Genomic DNA, 16,347 nt, shown 5'->3' with positions numbered 1-16,347 from the left:
TCTTTGTCCAATGGCGTCTCTGACTCTGCGTCCTGTACAATGATTGGTGGAGCACGACCAATGAGAAGCTCTCGAACGGAAAGCAAGCAAAGTTTGAAAAAGATAAACAAAAGCGCCTTGGAACGATAACAGAAACAAGAAAACTGGGACACCTTCTGTTCCGATCTAAATCATAAAACTGATCCTAAACAATTCTGGACACATTTGAAAAGATTTACAAACACAGGAACAACAAACACAGTATATCCACCACTGGAACTGGATGGAGAAACAGCATACACTAACACAGAAAAAAGCCGAGATATTTAAAAAAAACACCTAGAAAACACGTTCAAAACACATCATGAACCAGACATGAACAGATACTTTATAATACAGTCACAAACTTTATTGACCAAAACAGAAGCATTTTTACACCTAAATTTCCAGTCAACAATATTACACACCAAGAAAACAAAAGACTGGAGCACTCATCAACTGGTAAAACATATCACTGTTACAGAAGTAGTAACTGCTATTAAAAACACAAAAAACAAAGCTCCTGGAGAAGATGGTATTCAAGCTATCCTCCTAAAACAAGGCACTCAGAGATTATATGAACACCTAACAGCGTTATTTAATCTCTCACTATCAGCTGGATATATCCCCGTTTCTTGGAAGGAAGCAATAGTATTAATGTTCCAGAAAGAAGGAAAGTCAGCGAATAAACCAAACAACTACCGCCCGATTAGCTTAACCAGTTGTATTGGCAAAGTATTAGAGAGGATAATTAGTAATCGTCTGTCAGTTTACTTAGAAGAAAATTCAAAATTACCAGAAATTCAAAACGGATTTCGAAAACCGCCAAACTACAGACCACCTGATTCGACTTACAGAATCAATTACCGACAGCTTCAACAAAAAGAATGCACTGTAGCTTGCTTTCTCGACATTGAGAAAGCATTTGACACAGTGTGGCATAACGGCTTAAGACATAGATTGCTTGAAATGGCATTACCCCAGGAAACTATTCGCTGGCTGTCCAACTTCCTGGATAACAGAATGTGTAAAGTAAATGTAAATGGGGCCCACTCAGGGTCCTTTTCACCCGAAGCAGGAGTCCCGCAGGGAGGGGTTGTTAGCCCTATATTATTTATCATGTACGTGAGTAATATGCCTCTGTCGGACCTAAATTTAGGTTATGCATCACAGTTCGCTGACGATGTAGCAGTCTGGAAAAGTGCCCCCACTCCGTCAATAGCAGCAACGAACCTACAACCAGTCCTAAATAACATCGAAGAATACTGCCAGAAATACAGAATCAAAATTAATATTCCAAAAACCCAAGTCATAGTATTCAGCAGACTGAATAAGCTGAAAAAGATCCACCAAAACTCTATATGAATGGATCACTTTTACTGACTGCTACTTCTGCTAAATTTCTAGGTCTAACCTATGACTCAAAATTAACGTGGCTACCACATATTAAAAATGTACTGATACGAATCTGGAAAAGAGCAAACTATGCAAGAAGTCTTTCAGGTAAAATCCAAGGAACATCACCAGACAACATACTTAAAATCTACAAAACGTACATTAGACCAACAATAGAATATGCATCACCTGCCTGGATTAACATAGCACCCACACATGTACAGAAACTTCAACGTATACAAAATTCTGTACTAACTTCAGCATACAAAGTACCACGTAGCACCTCAACCACATTCATGCACAAGTATGCAAACATAGATACAATAGCTGAAAGACTCTTGCATAATTCTCTAAAATATTTCAATAAGAATTGGCACAAAATGACTTAATGTGTGATCTCGACAGATATCACGTACATGATGTAAATGGTACTAAATACCTCTCCCCCTTTTAACATATATTTAAGAAATGTAACACAAGCTGGCCACTATGCACTAGACACTTAGTCCTTGTTTCTTTTATTTTTATAATTATTATTTTCTTTTTTTAATCATTATTATTATTTTTATTTTCTTCTTTTGAATTATTATTCAAGTATTGAATAATAATAATTATTATTACTTTCTTTTCAGTGTTTGTGTTACTACAAGTAGTAGTAGCATTCTCTCAATCGAGAAAAAGGAGAAAAATACAAAAAAATATATATATATATGAAAATACAAAAAAAAAAAAAATTAAATGGAAAAAAAAAAAAACTCCTTGTTCGTCCATGCATGGACTGAGCCCTGAAATGGACCTGAGTATGATGTTATACTTTTACTCTGGCCCAAAGCTTTAAAAAAAAAAAAAAAAAACCCTAAAGACAGACGCTATAATCGTTCGGGAGGGAGGAAGAGGTCAAATGTACCTGACCCTCCTGGTATTTAACAACATCAATACCCAAATACCCACACAGTCAAACTTGGAACGATGATCATTCTTAGCACGGAAGTCGAAGAGTGTAGTAGGATTGTAGTTCTACGTACGTTTGTAATATAGCACGGACAAAACGAAATTATGGCTCGCACGAAACAAACTGCAAGAAAATCCACGGGCGGAAAAGCACCAAGAAAACAACTGGCCACTAAAGCTGCCCGAAAGAGCGCTCCAGCAACAGGAGGTGTAAAGAAACCTCATCGTTACAGGCCAGGAACAGTAGCCCTCCGTGAAATCCGTCGATACCAGAAGTCAACTGAGCTGCTCATTCGAAAATTACCTTCCAGAGACTGGTGAGAGAAATTGCCCAGGACTTCAAGACTGACCTTAGATTCCAGAGCTCTGCTGTCATGGCTCTTCAGGAGGCCAGTGAGGCGTACTTGGTGGGTCTCTTCGAAGACACTAACCTGTGTGCCATTCACGCAAAGAGAGTGACCATCATGCCGAAAGACATCCAACTCGCACGTAGAATTCGAGGGGAACGAGCCTAAATAGAGAGAGAGGTATTGTAACTTACCCTCGCCAATAAACAAACGGCCCTTTTCAGGGCCACCACATCCTGAACAAAGAGTATGCCATTCGCACACATCACGACTACTTGTACTATGTTAGTAACATACATCTTTTCAAGTTGAATTTGCACGTAAGAAATGCAAGGAGTTGTAGTTTAGCAGCAGCCGTCTTTTCTCTTACGAAAGTTTGTGAGTTAAGTCTTCTTTCGTTTTACTTTATCAAGGAACCTTTTAAATTATTACACTTACTCGACGTGCATGAAACAGTTTTCAAAAATTCCTGCATGTTCGATATTTAATCTAGTTATGTGCCTGGAGAGAAGTATAAAATTTCATATTACGAAGTTGGTGTGTTTTCTTGTTCTCCTTCGAAATATATTATTGTGCTGCAGAAAATGACGTATTGGTTTGTTTTCATTTTTCTCTTCCGTGTAACGACATCTATGAAGGTAGGTACATTCCTTTCAGGTTAAGAATATTGAAAAGAAATGGCAATAGCTTACGAACTACACATACTACTCAGCTTACTTAGAAAGACGAACATAGTCTGGTTACGACAGTGAACACTGTCAACAACGTATCGTTATGCTGGTATAAGAGAAAACCTAACTGTGACGATCTACTTATATAGCAAGTACTATAATGAATCGTAGTAAAACGTTTTTGTTTTATGATTATTTATTTATTTATGTATTATGGAAGATGGGATAATAAGGTTTGTCGTACACAAGAGACACGCCTTTGTTGCGTGTTCTGTGAAAATTATTAACACGAGATGTATGGCGAAGGAACTGTACTATCTCTCCATCAGGTGGTGGCCCTGAAAAGGGCCGTTTGATATATTGTTAATATTTACCGACTTACTTCTTTTCGGTCTTCTTGGGCAATAAGACAGCCTGAATGTTTGGCAGAACGCCTCCCTGGGCGATAGTAACACCCTGTAGCAACTTGTTGAGTTCTTCGTCATTACGAATGGCAAGTTGCAAGTGACGAGGAATGATCCTAGTCTTCTTGTTATCACGTGCAGCGTTACCTGCTAACTCCAAAACTTCAGCAGCCAGGTACTCCAAGACAGCAGCGAGGTAGACGGGTGCTCCAGCTCCTACTCGCTCGGCATAGTTTCCTTTCGAAGGAGACGATGTATACGCCCGACTGGAAACTGGAGTCCAGCTCTGCTTGAACGGGATTTAGCCTTGGCCTTCACTTTGCCACCTTTGCCTCGCCCAGACATTTTCCCTTAGTTTTCTCTGAAACTAAGAACGAAAAAATAGACAGTAAAACACGGTACTCACTATGTGGAATGAATACGTATTGTGACTATTACACTAAACTAAACTAAACTAACGTGGCAGGGGTTCAGTTTAGAGAGAGAGAAATCGGAAGAGTTCTCTCTCCAACTGGGGTGTTCAGGAACTTTATAGTTCCTCTTCGTCCCCTTACGTGAGAAATGTTTTAAAATATCCATGGAGTTTTTTACTTTATTTTAACATTTCAAAAAAATATTTGTGAGTGAGAGGAAGGACGGGAGAACTGGACGAAAGCAGCGAAAGTGAAGTGAGCCAGACTTTAGCTCGAGGATGGAGAACCCTGGCGGCTGGCGAATTGGTTTTTTAAAATTTACTGTAATTGATTAGATACCCTTGACTGGGTAAACGGCCCTTTTCAGAATGAGGCTGGGACCTACAGGTCCGATGCCAGAGATTTTGCTGTGGGGAAACGGGAGTACCCTCGAGAAACCCACTTTCACGGCCTGGGCGCCGAATAGTCTACCCAGACCGTGCCCGGAAGTAGCTGGGAAAGAAAAAGAAAAAAAAAAAAAAACACAAAATTAATAAAAAAACAAACAAAAAAAACTGATGAACTACGTTGATGGTGTACGTGAAAACTGTTAGCTGCAGTCTTGTAGATCGGGTGGCAACTTCATCATGAACTTGTTTCCACACTTGAAGCCCATTGGTGCAACTGAGAAACGTGGCCTTGGTGGTGGAACTACTGGCTGTTCTTCGGTGAGTTGTTCTTCGCTGGTCTGTGATGCTTTGTTTCTTCTCGAGATTTTGGTTTGAGTTTTCTGCGTGGAGGTAGATTGTTTTTCAGTTTGTGCTGTCGCGTCGATGGTTATCTTCGTAATGGTTTGAGTCTGGCTGGTTGTTGAGTTCTGTGGAACTGGGATTGAAGTCTGGCAGGAACTGTCCTTTTCCTTTCTTGAACTACTGCAACTTGGCGTGTTGCCAACAATGGGTGTTGTCTTCTTCTGAGTCGGGTTGTCTGAATCCGTCTTCGTGTTTCTTCTAATACGGTCTGGAATCGGCGGTATTTTGGTATTTTCCTGTTGGAAGATTTCCGTTGGTTGTTTACGATATCTGGGTGCTTGGTTTGAACCATTCTTGAGTGGTCGTCGATGTGGGCGTTCGGCTCTAAAATGAAATATATGATAATAGCAGCCATCTCGTAAAATACAGTCGGCACTGTACTTCGATGTTGTCACTATCTTCATGAAGTGTGTGGGATGATTACTGTTCTTAGAATAAATTCGATGAACTGCGTATACCTTGGCTTGTATTTGGGGTTCTATGGTTTGTCTAATTTCTTCAGGTTGAATTGATGGGTCGACGCCCCTGAGGAATACAGAATAAAGATTGACTGGACTTTTCGTTGGGGAACAACTTACTTTAAATTCAGTGTTCCATGGCTGGCACAGATAGGTTTGGTCTGCAATAGTGGCTGGTTGGATGAGGATTCCTCCCGGCGTAAAATACGGGTCCTGACGGTTCGATGGTTGCCCCAGGCTTGGCTCGGGCGATCAACGTGGCGACTTGGTACGGCGTGAGGTTCGGCGGTAAGCCGTCGACGATTACAGGCGGCACTAACGGCCTGACTGGCGAGGATGAACGTTCACGTTTTGAATAGCATATTGGCACGTCTGACTTGCTCGGTGGCTAGCTCAGGTCTCTCTCCCTCTAAACTTGGACTAAACTAAACTAACGTGGCAGGGGTTCAGTTTAGAGAGAGAGAAATCCGAAGAGTTCTCTCTCCAACTGGGGTGTTCAGGAACTTTGTAGTTCCTCTTCGTCCCCTTCGTGAATTGTTATTAGGATTAAGTGGTGGGTTTTTTTTATTATTATTATTTTAATAAATTAATTATCGTTATTATTCTTGACTTTTGGGTGGGGAATGTCTCACTAAATGGTCTTTTGGGTGGAGGCAAAGGTAGCAGTGGAAAGAAGGAAAGGTCGGGACCTGTCTCGAAAAGAAAGTTGGTAGATGTGAACATGAATGTAATTCATTCAAGTTCAGATCAAATCAAACGGCCCGATTCTGGGTCTGGCAAAAAGGTTGCCTGGGCTGGGATCTAGAAATCCAATGCCCGAAGATTTTGATGTGGGGAAACGGGAGTACCCTGAGAAAACCACTTTCACACGACAGGCGCCGAAAGTTTTGCCTGTCGTGTGCCCTGTACCTGAAAAAAAAAAGGAATTCATGTTAATAACATAGTTTTATGTATTTAAACTCTTTGTTGAGTGGATTGTGATTCTTGAAATATGTTGTATGGTGATATGTATTTTGTTGGTGCACTTGATAATTTGTGTAGTGATGCCGTTAGTTTGTTTCTGTTTTCTGCTTTTCGATAATATTTCAGAGAAAGTTCTGTTATTCTATCTCTTATAGTTGGTAAATTACTAATTTGGTGTAGATAATTTGTTGGTGTAAAAGATGGTAAACTGAATGCGGATTTTAATATTTTGTTTTGTTGCACTTGGATTTTTTGGAGTGTGTTGTTTGACATGTTGTATGTTACTTGACATCCGTACTCTATTAGTGGACGGATGTAAGCCTTGTATATTTGTATAATGGTGTTCGGTGCGCATTTTGATTGTTTACCAGTTATAGTCTTTAGATATGAAATCCTTTTCTTATTGATGAGTGTATATTGTTTATGTGTTTTTTCCATGTTAGTTTTGTGTCGAAAGTGACGCCAAGGAATGTGATGTTTTGCTCATGTTGATGGTTGTGTTTCCAAGTGATAGATTTATTTTTCCTAGATTTTTTCTTTGCTTCTTTAGTTTTCTATAGAAGGTGATTGCTTGTGTTTTTGTCGGATTTAACACGACCCTCCACTTGTTGCTCCATGTTGAGACGTTGTTTAGTGATTCTTGTACGCGAGACATGGCCATTACTGGGTTTCTGGAGGTGCTCCAGATTGCGATGTCATCTGCGTATTGTGAATTGTGTGTGTATGTTAGATTTGGAAAAGGTATGTCACTGACGAAAATTATGTAAAGAAGTGGAGAGAGGACTGATCCTTGGGGCACTCCTGCCGTTATATTAAATAATTTGGATATGGTTTTATTGACTTTACTTGTGCTGTTCTATTGGTTAAAAAATTTGAAATCCATTTGACTATCGTAGGATTTATTTGTAGGTGGTTTAGTTTGTATATGATGGCATTGTGCCAAACGCTGTCGAATGCTTTTTTGACATCTAGGAATACCCCGATGGTTACTTGATTGTTGTTGTAAGCTTTGTATATTGATTCGGTGAGTCGTGTGAGGTGATCTGTTGTTTGTCTATTTTTCCTGGAGGCATTTTGAGATTCTGGAAGGATGTTGTTTGATTCGCAAAAATGGAGGAGACGGTTGGAGATATTCTCTCCATCAGTTTGCCAAGGCAGCTTAACAGACTGATGGGGCGGAAATTATCTGGATTTGTTCTGTTAGTTTGTTTCTGGGGATCGTTGTTATGATGGCTTTTTTCCATGTGTCAGGGTAATACCCTGTCGCTAATGAAATGTTCATGATGTTTGTGAGGTGTTGTAGTAGGAGAGTGGAACTTTTTTGAGAATAATATTTGGTATTTGGTCATGTCCGGGGAAGTGTTCTTCAAGTTTTGATATTAATCTTTAGTTCGGTTATGGTTATTTTTCTATTGATTGAATTTGAGTATGCTTCTAGTGTCTCCGGGAAATCCTGGTGAGAATGAAGCTTGGTTTGCATTTATGTAGTTGTTGACATGGTGTTGGTGTTGTGTGTCGAAATCTACTGAGTTTAAATCGCTAAAAGCGGATTTGTAATAGTCAGCTAATAAGTCAGCTTTCTCTCGTCCGTCCTTGCGATTTTATTGTTGTGTGTGATGTGTTGTAACATGTGATTTGTGTTTTGTCTGACGCAATACTCTTGAATTTTTTCCAGAATTCTTTTGGATTTTTCTTGGTTTTTCTAAGTTTTTGCAGAAGTTATGCCAATTGTTTTCTCTGACTTTTTAATTTCTTGTTTAATTTTTGTATTTGTTCTATTGATTTCTGTTTTAATGTGTGGATCACGTGTGATGTAGTGTATTCGTCGTAATTGTCTGCGTTTGATTATTAGTGCGTGAATTTCTGGTGTTAGAGTCCATTGAATAAGTGATTGTTTTCTTTTGATTTAGGAATTGTGTTTTTGTGGCTTTCTTTATGGCTTCTGTAATTTGATCAACATATTTGTCTAGTTCTGTTTTGTTGTTTACATGTTCGATTGGGTGGGTAGGTATGAGTCCAGAGAGGCATTAAAAGTGAGCCAGTCTGTTTCAGTGTAGGTGTATGCGGAAGGAGTCACGTACGCCACAGCCGGGTGGCGCGGGTGAATCATACATGACACCGGGAAGTGGTCACTGGTGATTTCATCATGCACTTTAAAGTTAGATATTCTATTAACCATGTCCTTGGGTGCGATGATGAAATCGAGTACATCATATGAGCCGTTAGCGGCTGAGAAGTGTGTAGGTGTATTGTCATTAATTAAGTGCATTTTATTGCTAGAAATAAAATTTTTTATGCAGGATCCTCTGCGTGTGTCTCTGTTACCCCTTAATTCTGTGTGCGGTGAATTAAAGTTCCAATAATAATTGGTTTGGGTTTACGATTAACACATTTTGAAGGAAGTTAATGTCGATATTTTGGTTGGTGAGCAATATATGGCTAGAATCGGAATAGTTAGCCGGTTGTTAAAGTGTATATTACAAAAAATGGTCTCATTAATGTCAGATTTAAATGAATCTTCTATCGAGATTAGATGCGATATTTTGTACTAAAGTAAGTTATTATACCTCTGTTGTTTTCTGAGTGAGGTATGTTGTGTGAGATGAACTGGGATTGTGGTGTTTTGTTTCTCTGTGCAAAGTGTTTCTGAAATGATGATTATGTTGGCGTTTATATGTTTGTTTATGTTGTATATTTCTATCCTTTGTCTTTAAGATTTCCTTGGCAGTTGATGTGTAAGATTTTAATGTGTTGTATCATTATGTTGTTTTATTTCTCGCGTGAATTTTGAGTGAAAGATGGTGTGGTTTCAGGTGAGGGAGGTTAAAATGACTTGCAAGGCTGCAAACAGCCTTGAGTGACTCGTGCCTCGATTCGAATGAGGGGAGATCACTCAATTCTATCAGCATTGCTAGCAAGTTTGTGGTGAAATCTGTTGGGTTAAATGCTTGTGTTGTTTTGGGCGTGTTACGTCCGCGTAAGTACGTGTTGGTTGAGGTTGAGCGTGTTTGTTTTGCGAGTCGGTTGGAGTTGGTAGTAAAGGTTGTTTGGTGTTGTTTTGGTAGCCGTGGGTTTGATTATTGATGTTCGTGGTTTTGAAAAGGAATCTGTTACGTATTTGTGTATTTGGGGCAGCCTTTGTAACTGGCTGCGTGGGTTCTGACAGTTGGCGCATCTAACTTGGTTACGCTCGTTAGGACACTGAGCGACCTCGTGAGATCCGCCACATCTGACACATCTATCCTTGGCCATACAATTAGTTTTGTGTGTCCGAACCGTTGACATTTGTAGCATTGGATTATTGGTTTTGATGTGTCTTTCCGGTTCGGTCGTGTGTCTTTGAAAAATAAAAAGCAACCGTTTTTTAATAATTTTTCTTGATCGTCTTTTTGTTGACGGTTACCTTGATCAGTGGCGTTTTTGTTTCGTTCTGAATGAGATGATTCTGTTCGATGATGCAATGTCAAAGCCTTGAGTTGTTAATTCTTCAGTGATTTCATGATCTTCAATGTCGAAATCGACACCTCTGATTATGACTGTTAGTTTTGGTGTGTTTGTTTTGGTGTTGTGATGGTGGCTTGAACACCGAAGGCATCCTTGGGCCAGTGGGCCAAAAATATGCGCAAACTCTTGAGGTTCGGTACATTTAATCATGATTCTTCCATTAGGAAGACGTTTGATGTCTTTAAACTGAATGCCCGTAATAGGACCTCAGTTGATTGACAATCTGTGGAATGCGTGTTGTTTTGTTTACTCCTTCGATGAACAGAGTTGGGATTCTGTAGTTAGGAGAATTGTGTGTTTGTGTGACAGTGATGGTGTTCTCAGAATTAGTGGCGATGGTGGTGTTGTTTGTATTCAAGTAATTATTGTTAGAGCAAGTGGCTTTGTCTTCGTTAACATGGGTTATGTTATTAATACTTTGATTTTAGAATTATTATTAGCGTCGTTAAGGTTAGGGTTAGTAGCATAGTCAGAAACTATACTTACCATGTCCTTTTTCTTCTTCTTCTTCAGCCTCCTCTTGTTGGATGTCTCGTTTGTTTCATGGGATTCTGGTCTTCGTGATTCTTCACCTCCTGAGTTTTCACCTTCGGAACTCTCAGTCGAACTACTCAGTGATTCAGAGGCTGGTCCTTCAATAGCTCTATTCAGCATATCCATGATTTCGTCGTTGGAAAGGGCTTTTCCGTTGGATCTTGTCACTATCTTCTTTCTCTTCATACTGTTTTACTAGTCCTGATAAGGACTAAGGGTAACCTTTTTTAGTAAAACTTTATGCACTTCACAGGATAATTTAGTCTTCAATGCACTTGTCTCGCAGCTCTTGACTTGCACGTCTGCTCTGCTTGACGGCGACCTTGAAACCAAACCGACTATTACACTGTTCACTCACTTAGTTTTATCAACTTTGTAGGATTGAACGAGATATATTGAGTCGCCTGTGACGGCCGCGCTTCTCGCGACAGCTATCGAATTCGCAAACCAAAATGCTATTGGCTACTTTTCAATCCTGCAGCGCGCAATTTAAACGCTGACTGAATTTTGCCCAAGTTTATTTTTCAACATGCCTCCACAACAAGCGTCTGGAAAAGCTGTGAAGAAGGCCGGAAAGGCCCAGAAAGCCGTACGAGCTGGAGACAAGAAAAGCGAAAGAAGAGGAGGAAGGAGAGCTTCAGTATTTACATTTACAAGGTTCTCAAGCAGGTCCATCCCGATACTGGAATCTCCAGCAAAGCTATGTCTATCATGAATAGCTTCGTGAACGACATTTTCGAGAGAATTGCTGCCGAAGCTTCTCGTCTGGCTCACTACAACAAGCGATCAACTATCACGAGCCGGGAGATCCAAACTGCAGTGCGTCTGCTTTTACCTGGAGAATTGGCCAAACACGCCGTCTCCGAAGGGACCAAGGCTGTGACTAAGTACACCAGTTCAAAGTAATGTGTTCTTCTTCTCTTTTCATTCAAACGGCCCTTTTCAGGGCCACCACATCTTGAAAAGGAGAAAGTCACATCGAATCTATTTCACTATTAACAGTTCAAGCATGCTTTCTCTATAACCATGCTTATAACGTGCGAGTAGAAATACACACATTATTAGAGAGTTTTGTTCCATTCCCACCTCTATGCTCTCAGTGAGTATTTTTCGTTTGTAGTTAAGTGAATGAAGACAGACGAACGAACGTATACACACCCAGCCAATACATGTCGTCACCGAATGGTACAAGATAATTATGATAATAACAAGAAAACGACAGCTACTCATTATTTAAGAAAGCAAAAAAAGATAGAATGACAGAGGGTTAATCGATACACGGAAATAGTTATTTCATTTAGAGTGACATCCATTACATGTTTAATATCCATGCGCTTGGGAGAAAACGAAATAGTGTCTGAGGGACAGAGCAACAGAGAAATTGTCTCTCTCAGAAGGTTTGTTTAGAATTAAGCACAAAGCTACTCAATGGGCTATCTGTGCTCTGCCCACCACGGGTATCGAAACCCGGTTTTAGTGTGTAAGTCCGCAGACATACCACTGTGCCACTTGGGGCCTCTATTAAGGAGCATAAATCATATTAGTTATTAATAACTAGTAAATCTAATAGTAAGGCACACTATTCAGCCGTATATGCATGTGCATACGGAATAGATTTCTCCATTACATTTGTGAAAGGCTCAGTACACTTCACTAACTAGTAAGGAGGCATACAATTTATATGGGTGGCTAGTAGTATAATACTGTTGCGAAAGAGTTAATTAATGAAGGAGCCCTGAGTTATTTTCCTTCGACCAATTGTGATTAAAACTAAAATGTAATTAAATGCAGTACTAATTGAAATTAAACTAAAGTTACGAATCATTAAGTATAATTTGAAAACGAGCATATCTATAACAGCACAGGGGAAGAAATAAATAAAGTCGCACTACATTACTTTCTTTTCTCGAACGTTCGTTAGACTACAAATCTGAGCATGAAACGTTTTAAGAAATTTTTTTACATTTCACCTCGCTCGATATAACAAGTGTTGTTACGAGCGGAATGAGTGTTTTGTTTGTTTTTCTGTAACGACTTATATGGCAAACTCTTTATCAGGAGATGGTGGCCCTGAAAAGGGCCGTTGATTTTGTGATATCACACAAAATTGGAAAAGAAGCAGCTTACTTATTTCTTTCCTGCCACCTTCTTGAAGCAGCCTTTAGGGGCGGTTTGGCCTTCTGGGGTTTCTTTCGGTTTACTGGCTGCAGGTTTTTTTGTTATTCTGCCACTTTCTTTGGTTTTGCCTTTGCCTTGGTTTTAGCAGCTGTCTTTGCTTTCTTCTCAGCTACTTTCTTGGGCTTACTCGGGCTTTACTTTTCTTTGCAGTCGTTCCTTCTTCTTCTTTGGTTTTTCACCACCTTCTCTTTGCTCTTTTGAGCACTCAGCTTGAAGGAACCCGTAGCTCCTTTTCCTTTAGTCTGTGTGAGAATGCCACTATTCACTGCTGATCGAAGATACTTCTTGATAAAAGGGTTCATCCGCTCCACGTCGAGTTTATAGTTGGCAGCAATGTACTTTTTGATAGCCTGGAGAGAAGAACCTCCGCGTTCTTTGAGAGAAGTAATGGCAGTGATTACCATTTCGGATACCTTAGGATGTACGGGTGCCGTTCTCGGTTTTTTCGCTTTTTGTTTGCTCACCTTCTTAGGAGAAGGAGCCGTGGTAGGCGCCGTCGCATCAGCCATTTTTTAAAGCTTTTTTATTTATTAATCTTTCTACTCGGTTGAAAAATACGAGCACAAGCACGTGAAGACCTTAAGTAAAGAGAGAGCGGCCGTAATTGAGAGCTTCATCTAACTGAGAGAAGTCAGCTGGGGTCGCCATTTCTCGCGTCTGAACGTATCATCCGGCTGTGTTTGTTCACACAATTCTGGGTTCCTTTTGAGAAGTTTCGAATTTCCAAAATTTTTCCTAAGGTCTACTAAACGAAAGTTCGATCTTTCTTCTATAGATAGGTTCTATCCACGATTCGTCAATGGTGGCATTTTTTACCATAAAATCGTGCACCAGTGCGAATGAGAAGCTTCTTTAGGATACAGAAGTTTTTCTAATCGTTTCTCAAGTCACATCATAGAGTGTTTCAAGTAAACAAAACATTTCACATCGAATATCTATATCACACACCCTCAAATGAAAGTAGAGTATTTGTAAGAGAGCATTATATCATCGGAATATCACGTTAGAAACGAGGCAGTCTCTAACACGTCGTCATTTCATTTCATGTTGGGTAGTGCTAAGTGCAGAAGCTTGTTCCACGCTACAAAGAAATTCTCCCGAACAACACAGAAAAGTAGTTTCTATTCCTTATTCAGAAATTGTTTTCGATCCTTATTATCGTAAACAGTGCATTACAAAGAATATTCAAACAGCAAAACGATTACAGGTTATCCCTAAGCCAGTTTGAAAGCAAACTGGTGAGAGTTCGTGACAAATGAGAACGAAACTAGTGTTCGTCGATACAATCATATAACACATATCGATTTCAATAAGATGCCTTGAATCGTTAATTTATTTCTTTTATACTTCCTCTGAAGGTTGATTAATATATATAATATTTATATATATAGAAATAACGATGCAGTTTTGAAACGCAGTGTTCTTGGCTTCGTCGACCTTCTGACATCATTAATTAAGGAATATTTTATTGTAGAGTCTATGTTTACACACATTTTCGGAGATAGAAAACTTTAGAGTGGTATCTAATAAGCTTGCAAGTTTCATCTTTGAATAGAAATTAACAATTGAGCAAGACATTCATTCGTCTCTAAGTGTATGTGTACTCAATAAGCGTAACGCTTCTTCATTGGCGAGTGTTATTTCTATTAATAAGATAACGGATTTACCCTAACATATTTTATCTACCTGTTTCTCTAAATGATGTATAAAGTAACATGCACACAGAGTAAACTTGAAATGAACACTAACCAAACAATTCTAATTACGCACTACCAGTTCTTATAACATAAGTTATTTCACTAAAGTTAACTTGCAAAGCATAATGTTTATCCTTAACTTAACAGATATATATATATAACGTTTCGAGTGAGGAGGTAGAAATCGTATTGTGTGAAAAGGAGTTAGCTAGTAAGCAATTTGTGTACTTGTACGAGTACTTGAGAGAATTATAAGAAGTACGAAAATGTGGTATCTCTTCATTAGAGGTGGTGGCCCCTGAAAAGGGCCGTTTTTTGTTATAAAGTGAATATTTAACCTCCGAATCCGTTACAGAGTGCGACCCTGTCGTTTCAGAGCATACACTACATCCATGGCGGTCACAGTCTTTCTTTTGGCGTGCTCCGTGTAGGTAACAGCATCACGGATTACGTTTTCCAAGAAAACTTTCAAAACACCTCGGGTTTCTTCGTAGATGAGACCAGAGATGCGCTTTACACCGCCTCTGCGAGCTAGACGTCTGATGGCTGGCTTCTGTATACCCTGGATATTGTCTCTGAGAACCTTACGATGACGTTTTGCTCCACCTTTACCGAGACCCTTGCCACCTTTCCTCTTCCAGACATGGCGTAAATGTAGAAATATTAAAGAATAATCTCTGCTCGAACAGCTCAAAAAACGAAAACAACCACTATCGGTAACACTATATAATCTTAGCGCCCCTCTCGGAAGCTCCTCGTCGGAAAGCTCGCTTAACGTCGAACAGCAAAACTGTGATCAGCAGAGAACTGAAAACAGCAAAACTTCATAGATAGAACTGAAACAAAGAAACGGTAAAGTGAAAACATTTATTGAGAACTAACTAAGAACCATCAAAGAAATGTGTTGGATCATATTATTATTTATTTTACCGAAAACAACTTCCATCTAGATATTCACGAGGGTTACTTGGTGGACTGGACAAAATGTACATGTACTTCTCGAAAGGAAATATGTCCCAGCAGAATAACTATGTAAAATAAAATTAAAAATATAAATAAAAATAAAATAAAGATTCTTACATATCTTTCAGACGATAAGAAAGTACCATCAGTAAGAATTATATTTCATTCGAATATTGGTAACGTATTGCTATACCTGTTTTGTTTGAGTATTACAATCCAAAGTTGCTTCAGAAACCAAAAAATGGTGCAAACTAGGATTGAGAATCACAACTCTTTGTCCAATGGCGTCTCCGACTCTGCGTCCCTGTGTACAATGATTGGTGGAGCACGACCAATGAGAAGCTCTCTCGAACGGAAAGCGCAAAGTTTGAAAAGATAAACAAAAAGCGCCTTGGAACGATATACAGAAACAAGAAAACTGGGACACCTTCTGTTCCGATCTAAATCATAAAACTGATCCTAAACAATTCTGGACACATTTGAAAAGATTTACAAAGCCACAGGAACAACAAACACAGTTATATCCACCACTGGAACTCAGGATGGAGAAACAGCATACACTAACACAGAAAAGCCGAGATATTTTAAAAACACCTAGAAAAACACGTTCAAAACACATCATGAGACCAGACATGAAACAGATACTTTATAATACAGTCACAAACTTTATTGACCAAAACAGGAAGCATTTTTACACCTAAATTTCCAGTCAACAATATTACACACCAAGAAAAACAAAAGACTGGAGCACTCTCATCCAACTGGTAAAACATATCACTGTTACAGAAGTAGTAACTGCTATTAAAAACACAAAAACAAAGCTCCTGGAGAAGATGGTATTCAAGCTATCCTCCCAAAAACAAGGCACTCAGAGATTATATGAACACCTAAACAGCGCTATTTGAATCTCTCACCATCAGGCTGGATATATCCCCGTTTCTTGGAAGGAAGCAATAGTATTAATGTTCCAGAAAGAAGGAAAGTCAATGAATAAACCAAACAACTACCGTTCCGATTAAGCTTAACCAGTTGTATTGGCAAAAGTATTAGAGAGGATAAT

General features: G+C 39.3%; 1 long non-coding RNA gene across 2 annotated transcripts in view; it reads right to left on the bottom strand.

Annotated features, from left to right (window-relative positions):
* LOC143242950 (uncharacterized) overlaps window positions 1-10,598 on the bottom strand; it is a 157,163-nt gene extending 146,565 nt beyond the window's left edge. For both annotated transcript variants that reach the window (XR_013023484.1, XR_013023485.1), the window contains exon 1: window positions 10,402-10,598. This is a non-coding gene — a long non-coding RNA (uncharacterized LOC143242950). The remainder of the gene's footprint in view (window positions 1-10,401) is intronic.
* Between the last annotated feature and the right edge of the window lie 5,749 nt (window positions 10,599-16,347).

Source organism: Tachypleus tridentatus, unplaced genomic scaffold, assembly GCF_004210375.1.
Source record: "Tachypleus tridentatus isolate NWPU-2018 unplaced genomic scaffold, ASM421037v1 Hic_cluster_2, whole genome shotgun sequence".
Taxonomy (NCBI): domain Eukaryota; kingdom Metazoa; phylum Arthropoda; class Merostomata; order Xiphosura; family Limulidae; genus Tachypleus; species Tachypleus tridentatus.
Note: the sequence above shows the minus strand (reverse complement) of the source record. Positions and strands in the feature narration are given on the sequence as shown.